Source organism: Rhinopithecus bieti, unplaced genomic scaffold, assembly GCF_001698545.2.
Source record: "Rhinopithecus bieti isolate Rb0 unplaced genomic scaffold, ASM169854v2 scaffold_53422, whole genome shotgun sequence".
Lineage (NCBI taxonomy): Eukaryota > Metazoa > Chordata > Mammalia > Primates > Cercopithecidae > Rhinopithecus > Rhinopithecus bieti.
In genome coordinates this window covers 1357664-1367255 of record NW_016821178.1, presented here as the reverse complement: position 1 = coordinate 1367255, position 9592 = coordinate 1357664, and positions in this window count along the sequence as shown.

The following is a 9592-nucleotide window of genomic DNA, read 5'->3' as shown; positions in this document are numbered from 1 at the left end:
CCACCCGCTCCTCCGGCCCGCCCCTCCCCCTCGGACCCCAGCGGCGGGGGATGCTGGGTCCGACCCCCCCGCGCCTGGGTCTGGGGCCTCCGCAGACTCCGCCTTCTCCCTCATCCTGGTTCGGGCCGCTGGAGGCCTCACGATCACCGCCGCAGCACCCATTCGTAGCTCCCACCCGTCTGCCCCTATCCACAAGGGCTGTCTATACTCGCTGTCTCTGGTCTAACTTCCTGCCCGTGCGCGCGTGTCTGGAATCCGGGAACCCAGGCGTCTAAACAGCAAAGACCCCGGCCGTGATGTCAGCTCCGCACCCCATGTCCTCTCTCTTTCTTGGGGGCCGGAGTTTTCTTGCGACTTCCTTGACCACCCCTCCAGTCCTCGGCCAGCCCCACCCTCCTCCAGGGCCTCTTTGTTGGCTGTTCCAGGCCTTGGTCCTGCACCCGCCTCCCCCAACCCATTCTTGGAGGACTCTCAGACCTGCAAGGGCAGCTCCAGGCACACACACAGACACACACACGCACACACACACAGGCACGCACATCTGCAGGACTTCCTGACCTGCAGTCCCCCAACCCCAACACATCTCTCTCTCTCTCTCTCTCACATACACACACACACACACGCGCGCGCGCGCTCCACACTCATGCGTGCACGTCTGGAGAGTGTCTGGAGTTCAGCGTGATCAAGACCCAGCTTCCTGTGCCTCTGTGAAGGGCACTGCCTCCTCCTTTCCTTCCACCCGACTAGCGGAGACCTGCTGGTTGTCCTTGTCCCTCCTCACTGGCAGTCGGTAACCAAGGTCCTCCCACTTTCACCTCCTATAGCTTTCTCTGATCTCTGTCTACTTCTCACCAACACTAGATTGGAAACCATTCCTGCCCGCTACCTGCTGAACTGCTGTGATGGTGTCTTTAAGAGGCCTTTAGGTTTTCTCTCTCAGCAGTCGGGAGAGAGCTTATAGCACATTACTGCGCACCCTTGATATAACTAACTCCATCTTAGAAAAAGACTTCATTTTATATTTCATAGGGTGCTTTGCCAACAAGGACAAGATGTTTTGTTTAATAAAAAATAGAAGGTCAGGTGCTGTGGCTCATGCCTGTAATCCCAGCACGTTGGGAGGCTGAGGTGGGTGGATCACGAGGTCAGGAGTTCGAGACCAGCCTGGCCAATACAGTGAAACCTCATCTCTACTATAAATACAAAAATTAGCTGGGCGTGGTGGCACATGCCTGTAATCTCAGCTACGCGGGAGGCTGAGGCACAAGAATCGCTTGAACCCAGGAGGCATAGGTTGCAGTGAGCCGAAATCACACCACTGCACTCCAGCCTGGGCGACAGAACAAGACTCCATCTCAATAAATAAATAAACAAATAAAGACTGCATCCAATCAGATAAGGACACAAAGAAGCACACTGTTCCACTATCATTTCTTACCAGAGCACTCTGTGACTACAAAACAGCAGCCCAGCAGCCTTAACTGACAACCATTCCACTGCCATACTTGATAAGAACTCTGCATCTGCCTCCCAAGGCTCTGCCCCTCAAAGACTCTGCAAGACCCTCAAGCCCAGACTAGAATTCCTTTTGTCTTCTTCCTTCCCCTGGGGCTGGTTCCTTAACCATGTCTCCTATCTTTTTCTCTTGATGTTAAATGCTACTTTGTTTGTTGTGGAATGTTTAATCGATAACATGTACTTGTGGATTAAGTATACTATTAGGTATGGTTTGCAATATTGACTGACATGTGGAGTGGCTTGAGCCCGTGTGCTCACTACTGAGTGAACAGGAAGTACTAAGGAAAATTGGCTCCTTGGGTCTGGGCATGGTGGCCCTTGCCTATAATTCCAGCATTTTGGGAGGCTGAAGCAGGCAGACCACCTGAGGTTAGGAGTTTGAGACCAGCTTGGCCAACATGGTGAAAACCCATCTTCACTAAAAATACAAAAATTAGCTGGGCATGGTGGCACAGGCCTGTAACCCCAGCTACTTGGAAGGGTGAGGCATAAGAATTGCTTGAACCCAGAAGTCAGAGCTTGCAGTGAGCTGAGATCGCGCCACTGCACTCCAGCTGCACTCCAGCCTGGGTGACAGAGTGAGATTTTGTATGGAAAAAAAAAAAAAAAAAAAAAGCAGCAGCAGCAGCAGCAAATTGGCTCCTTGGGATACCTCGTGGCTTTTGTTTTTTTACCCTTGGGTATAGGGTGAATAAAAATCTGACATTGTAGAAAGACACAAACATGTGTGGACCTAGTTACCTATTTTTTCTTTCTTGAGACAGAGTCTCACTCTGTCACCCAGGCTGGAGTGCAGTGGCATGATCTTGGCTCATTGCAATTGCAACCTCTGCCTCCCAGATTCAAGCGATTCTTGTGCCTCAGTCTCCCAAGTAGCTGGGATTACAGACCTGTGCCACCATAGCCAGTTAATTTTTGTATTTTTAGTAGAGACAGAGTTTCGCCATGTTGGTCAGGCTGGTCTTGAACTCCTGGCCTCCAGCAATCTGCCTGCCTTGGCCTCCCAAAGGTTTGGGATTACAGGTGTGAGCTACCACCCCTGGCCAGACCTGGTTATCTCTTGACCTTGTACCACTCATGACAATCACCAGTCATTGGTCACTTCTGATGGCAGCCATGGCTCCAGACAACCTGCTGCTGTCATTACCCAGTCTCAGCAGGGAGGCATGGCCTGGGCTACACACTCCATGGAGCAGGCAGGAGCCCTGCCCTCCCAGGTGCAGCTGCAGCTACCCAAACCGCAGCTGCAGACTGGGGCCTCCTCCATGGGGCAGACAGGAGCCCCCAGGCCCCCTCTTCCCACAGCTGCAGCCGCCCAAACCACAGCTGCAGGCTCAGGCATCCTTGTACTCTTAGGGGCCCAGTAAGGCCCTCACCTCCTCTCCCAGGCTCAGAAGTGCCTTCTGCTGCTGCCTGGCTTCTTCCTGCTTTGGACACCTGCTTTGATCTGGGAGCAAAGTCGGAGCAAGCCTGGGCTTCATGAATGGCAGCAAGAGGCAGATAGATTTCTGGTTGGAAGGGGGCGGGTCCCAGTGAGGCCCCACCTTCAGGCCAGGCGCCTGAAGGCTGGGGTCCAGGTTGCCAGTCCGACCAACCAGAGTGGGAACTTGTACTGCCTTTTCTGGCCCACCCATGGCTGCCCATAGATCAACTGGGCTCACACTTCCTCCACTCTGAGGCCCATAAAAGCCCCAGACTCAGCCAAAGCTGAGCAGAGGTTGGGAGGACCAGCTACAGAGAGGAGCCACACTCTCTAGGGCTCCTCTCTGCTGAGAGCTGAACACTCAATGGGATGACCTCCCTACAGAGAAGAGCTACCCACTGTGGGTCTCCTCTGAGCTTTCTAGCACTCCGTAAACCTCCTTGTTGACTTGTTCTCCCTCCACTTGTCTGTGTACCTCATTCTTCCTGGTTCCAAGACAAGAACTCAGGCAAAGGTGCCACACTGGCCACAGAGGTTTCCAACCAGAAAATTAACACCCCAGAGATCCTGTAACACTTCCATTTCCTCCCCACAAAGATAAACACACACACACACACACACACACGCACACACACACACACACAAAACCTTGGGAGCTTCCCATCCTGCACAGGGTCTTGGTATAGAAGGAAAACATAACCCCTTGCTGTTCTTCCCTCCCCTACCTCTCCCATGGACCTCTTGCAGTTCCTGGAACAAACCATGCCACAGAGCCATTGTCCATGCTGACCCCTCTACCCAGAATGCTTCTCCACCTTCTTCTCTAATTAACTCCTCCTTATTCTTCAGTGACTGTAATGCAGTACTGCTTCCTCAGAGAAGCCTTTCTTGACATTCATTTATTCATCCAACAGCCTAGGGTACACCAAGGCTCCAGCTTTTTCCGCTGCTACTGGTGGTGGTGGTGAAATAAACACTAAACATATCCAGAGAATCCTGAATAAGGTATTCCTGGTAATAGATAACCAATGTCTGGCTGGTTGAGAGGACAGCCAGGCAGGGAGTGTCAAAGAAAGGACTGAGCCAAGGTGTGTGGCGGGAGGGGGGGATGGGGGGAGCTGGTCAGAGAAGGGGCAGGGCTAGACTGTGAAGGACCAGAACCTGGTGTTTAGATTTTACTGACAATTCCCTAGGAGGAGGCCAGGTGAGGGTTCTAACAGAGAGAAATCTGGTTCCCTTTGGTGTTATTAAAAACATGGCCCTGGGCTGGGCACAGTGGCTCACACCTGTAATCCCAGCACTTTGGGAGGCCGAGGCAGGTTGATCTCCTGAGGTCAGGAGTTAGAGACCAGCCTGGCCAACATGGTGAAACCCCATCTTTACTAAAAACACAAAAAACTAGCCAGGTGTGGTGACGTGCCCCCTGTAGTTCTAGCTACTCAGGAGGCTAAGGCAGGAGAATTACTTGAACCTGGGAGGCTGAGCTTGCAGTGAGCTGAGATCGTGCCACTGCACTCCAGCCTAGGTGACAGAGGGAGACTCCGTCTCAAACACACACACACACACACACACACACACACACACACACACACACACACACAGAGTGATGGCTCTGAACTACAACTCATTCTTAAGAAGAAGCAACCCAATTTTTTTAATGGGCCAAATATTTGAACAGACAATTCACTAAAAGAGATACATGAATGTCCAATAAGCACGTAAAAAGGTGCTCAACATCATGAGACATCTAGGAATGCAAATTAAAACCACAATGAGATACTACTGACATGGCTTCAAAAGGAGGCACTACCAGCTGCTGGTGAGGATGTGGGGAGCTGGGACACTTGTGCCTGTGCAGTCCTGGTTTGGCTCTTTCTGGCTTCTTTTTGTTTCCTAATCTTGTTTTTTTTTTTAATTTTTAATTTTTTTTTATTTTTTGAGATGGAGTCTCACTCTGTCGCCCAGGCTGGAGTGCAGTGGCGTGATCTCAGCTCACTGCAAGCTCCACCTTCCGGGTTCACGCCATTCTCCTGCCTCAGCCTCCCAAGTAACTGGGACTACAGGTGAAGTAGTCCGTCAACAGGTGAAGTGGCCATCAACAGGTGAAGGGATAAAGAAACTGTCGTACATCCACACAATGGAATACTACTCAGCAAGAAAAAGGAATGAGCCGTTGATAAACAAAGCAATGTGGATGCATTCTTCAGACAGCAAGTTGAGGGAAGGAAGCCAGACTCAAAAGGTACATACTCCATGATTTCATTTTTATGAAATTCTAGAACAAGCAAAAGTAAGCTACAGTAACAGAAATTAGATTGGTGGTTGCCTGAGGTGGGGGCAGGAGAAAGCTTCCTGGAGTGCTAAGAAATGTTCTTTATTTTGATTGGGGTGGCAGTTACACAGGGACCTCAAAACACATCAAACTGTATACTTACAATGGGTGCATTTTATTTCATGTAATTTATATCTCAATTTACAAAAAGAGTACCGAGAAAGAGCAAAATGTGGCACTCAACTAGAGAAGCTGAAAGAGGAGAAGTGGGTGTGTGCCTGTATATAAGATAACTGCACACTCATGATGTCACCTCCGTCCTGCCAGCAGACTGTGAGCTCCTGAGGGGGCCTGTCATAGTCCAGCCCCAGCCCAGATCCTGTCACATAGGATGACATCAGGAGATGTCTGCTATGGAATGAAGGCAGGGTGGCTCTATTTCCTCCACATGCCTCCGGTAAGGAAGATTATTTTCTTCTTCATTTGTTTATTTAATTCTTTTGTTATAAAAAACCATCATACTGGCCAGGCGCGGTGGCTCACGCCTGTAATCCTAGCACTTTGAGATGCCAAAGGGGGTGGATCACAAGGTCAGGAGTTCAAGAATAGCCTGGCCAACATAGAGAACAGCCTGGCCAACATAGTGAAACCCCGTCTCTACTAAAAAATACAAAAAAATTAGCTGGGCTTGGTGGCATGCGCCTGTAATCTCAGCTACTCGGGAGGCTGAGGCAGGAGAATTGCTTGAACCTGGGAGGAGGAGATTGCAGTGAGCCAAGATTATGCCACTGCACTCCAGCCTGGGTGACAGAGCATGACTGTGTCTCAAAAACAAACAAACAAAACCCATCATACTTAATTGTGTTAGCTAAGTTGTTTCAATTTGGCCCCTAGGCCCCCTTCATTAGGGACTTCATTCAGTATGTAAGTGAGCTCCTGTGTACTCAACATGGCCCCCATCTTCCCCTCTCCATTTCCTTATTTTATAACACTGTAAGATGCTCCAGGTTCATTTTGTATTCTCTGCATCCCAGCTCTAGAATCACCCATTCCTCCGAAAGTTCTGGTTCTTTTCACTGGAGAATGATATTTCGACACCAAGGTCTCTCTGGGCAGTTTGCATTAGAGAATTTGCATTTCTCTGGTTATGAGTAGATCAAGCATTTTTCACATGTGTAAGAGCCATTTGCATCTCCTTTTCTGAGAAGTGACTGTTCACATCCTTTGTATGCTTTTCTTTTGAATTGCTGGTCCTTAAAAATTGATGTATTTAAACACATAAGGCTGGGTGCAGTGACTCATGCCTGTAATCCCTGCACTTTGAGACGCTGAGGCAGGAGGATTGCTTGAGTCCAGAAGTTCAAGACCAGCTGGGGCAACATATGGAGACCCTGCCTCTACAAAACATTTTTAACAATCAACTGTGCATGGTGGTGCACCCCTGTGGTCCCAGCTACTCAGGAGGCTGAAGTGGGAGGATTGCTTGAGTCCAAGAGTTCTAGGCTACAGTGAGCTATGACTGCACCACTGCACTCCAGCCTGGGTTGAGAGTGTGAGACCCTGTCTCACTAATTAAAAAAAAAAAAAAAGGAGACTGAATATTCTCTCTTAGTGGGTACAAAGTTTATCTGTATATCTATGACATACTTTGCTAACTGTGTAATTTAAACCCTCTGCATACTTTTTGCTTTTACTTGACGTTAACTTATTAAAATAGGTATGTTGAAGCTGCCAACTAAAATTTTAGATTTATCACTCTGTCCTTACATTTCTTTCTTTTTTAGGGGTGGAAACAGGGTTGCACTCTGTTGCTCAAGCTGGAGTGCAGTGGTGCAACCATGGTTCACTGCAGCCTTGACTCCCAGGCTCAGGTGATCCTCCCACCTCAGCCTCCAGAGTTACTGGACCACAGGCACACACCACCATGTCTGGCTAATTTGTGTGTGTGTGTGTGTGTGTGTGTGTGTGTTTTGAGATGGAGTTTCTCTTTTGTTGTCCAGGCTGGAGTGCAGTGGCGCGATCTCGGCTCACTGCAACCTTGGCTGCCTAGGTTCAAATGATTCTCCTTCCTCAGCATCCAGAGTAGCTGGGATTACGGGCGCCCACTACTGTGCCTAGCTAATTGCTGTATTTTGTTTTTTTTTTGAGACGGAGTCTTGCTCTGTTGCCCAGTCTGGAGTGCAGTGGCTGGATCTCAGCTCACTGCAAGCTCTGCCTCCCAGGTTTACGCCATTCTCCTGCCTCAGCCTCCCGAGTAGCTGGGACTACAGGCGCCTGCCACCTCGTCCGGCTAGTTCTTTGTATTTTTTAGTAGAGACGGGGTTTCACCGTGTTAGCCAGGATGGTCTCGATCTCCTGACCTCGTGATCCGCCCGTCTCAGCCTCCCAAAGTACTGGGATTACAGGCTTGAGCCACCGCGCCCAGACAATTGCTGTATTTTTAGTAGAGACGGGGTTTCACCAGGTTGGCCAGGCTGGTCTCAAACTCCTGACCTCCACCTGCCTCAGCCTCCCAAAGTGCTGGGATTACAGGTGTGAGCCACTGTGTCCAGCCTAATTTTTTGTATTTTTTGGAACAACCAGGTCTCACTATGTTGCCCACACTGGCCTCAGAGTCCTGGGCTCAAGCAATCCACCTGCCTCAACCTCCCAAAGTGCTGGGATTATGGGGTGAGCCACTGCGCCCAGGCTGTCCTTGCATTTCTAGTAGGTTGCTGTTGTATATTTTGCAGCTCTTTTCCTTCCATTATTCATTACTAGCTTTATTCTGTTGTAACTAGAGAAGATACTTTGTATAATGTTGATTGTTTTTTGAGATGGAGTTTTGCTCTTGTTGCCCAGGCTAGAGTGCAATGGCATGATCTTGGCTCACTGCAACCTCTGCCTCCCGGGTTCAAGAGATTCTCATACCTCAGCCTCCTGAGTGGCTGGGATTACAGGCGCGTGCCACCATGCCTGGCTAAGTTTTGTATTTTTAGTAGAGACAGGGTTTTGCCATGTTGGCCAGGCTGGTCTCGAACTCCTGACCTCAGGTGATAAACACCCGACTTGGCCTCCCAAAGTGCTGGGATTACAGGTGTGAACCACTGTGCCTAGTTGATATGTTGATATTTTAAAACTTACTGAACTTGTTTTGTGTCCTAACATATGGTCTGTCCTAGAGAATGTTCCATGTGCACTTAAGAAGAATTTGGAGCTGGACACGGTGGCTCATGCCTGTAATCCCAGCACTTTGAGAGGCTGAGGTGGGTGGATCACGAGGTCAGGAGGTTAAGATAATCCTCGCTAACACGGTGAAACCCTGTCTCTACTAAAAATACAAAAAGTTAGCCGGGCATGGTAGCGGATGCCTGTAGTCTCAGCTATTAGGAAGGCTGAGGCAGGAGAATCACTTGAACTTGGGAGGCAGAGCTTGCAGTGAGCCAAGATCACACACTGCACTCCAGCCTGGGCGACAGAGCAAGACTCCATCTCAATAAATAAATAAACAAATAAAATAAAAATAAAAAAGAAGGCCGGGTGCGGTGGCTCACTCCCAGCACTTTGGGAGGCCGAGGCGGGCGGATCACAAGGTCAGGAGATCGAGACCATCCTGGCTAACACGGTGAAACCCCGTCTCCACTAAAAATACAAAAAAATTAGCGAGGTGTGGTGTGGCAGGCGCCTGTAGTCCCAGCTACTCGGGAGGCTGAGGCAGGAGAATGGCGTGAACCTGGGAGGCGGAGCTTGCAGTGAGCCGAGATTGTGCCACTGCACTCCAGCCTGGGTGACAGAGCAAGACTCCCTCTCAAAAAAAAAAAAAAAAAAAGAAGAAGAATGTGTATTCTGCTGTTGGGTGGAGTATTCAATGCACACCTGTTGGGTTGGGTCTAGATGGCTTCGAGTGTTGTTCAGGTCCTCCGTATTCTTAGTCTGCTAGATGACCTATCCCTTCTCTGCAGTACTATTTGGATTTGTCGTTTGTGTGCCTGAGCGACCAGTCTAGGGTCTGAGTCCTAGTATACCCTGTAGTTTAGTTCTATAGGACTTTGCTGTGCTGTCTAGGATCAAGTCCATGCATACAGAGTTTGAGGGTGATCCCGGGATTCATGGACAACTTGACGGGATCTCTTCTTTCAGCTCTCTCCTGTCCATGGCCTCACTGACACTTTCAAGTTCCTAGGGGTCCCCTGTTTAGAAAGGGTGGGCTTTCATTTCTTCACTCTGTTCCACACTTCTGGACATTGCTTACGCCTTCAGCGGAGAGCAGTGAGAAGATAGAGAAAAAAGTCAAGGAGATTTCCCCCCACACTCTTGGGCTCACAGTTCTGGTCAGAGAGAAAGCTTCCCCTGCCTTGGACCTTCAAGTTCCTGCTTTTTTTTTTTTTTTTTTTTTTTTT